At 58.4% G+C, this 363-nt stretch overlaps 1 protein-coding gene across 1 annotated transcript in view; it reads left to right on the top strand.

Moving 5' to 3' along the window:
• The window catches only part of LOC108803670 (death-associated protein kinase 2-like), a 7,502-nt gene that overhangs the window by 6,764 nt on the left and 375 nt on the right, over positions 1-363 (top strand). The gene's annotated exons all lie outside the window — the stretch shown is intronic.

The raw sequence follows: 363 nt of genomic DNA on the forward strand, positions 1-363 counted from the left end.
GATCGGCTCCTCCCCCCCTCTTCCCTGCCTGGGAGCCAATGATTGCACTGAACACACACAGGGATACAATGAGACAGTAAAAGCCCGGACTTCAGGAAGTACCCGCCCACTGACCGACTGCAGGAAGTACACGCCCACTGACCGACTGCAGGAAGTACACGCCCACTGACCGACTGCAGGAAGTACACGCCCACTGACCGACTGCAGGAAGTACACGCCCACTGACCGACTTCAGGAAGTACACGCCCACTGACCATGTGAGGTGCTCATGTAGCCGGGTGAATCTCGTCACCTCATACAAGTGGGCAGGTCACTGCAACCTCCCAGACGATCAATGCCACCCCCCCTCCCCCCATAATGCAC

The sequence above is a fragment of the Nanorana parkeri genome, unplaced genomic scaffold, assembly GCF_000935625.1.
Source record: "Nanorana parkeri isolate BGI_ZX_2015 unplaced genomic scaffold, ASM93562v1 scaffold4007, whole genome shotgun sequence".
Lineage (NCBI taxonomy): Eukaryota > Metazoa > Chordata > Amphibia > Anura > Dicroglossidae > Nanorana > Nanorana parkeri.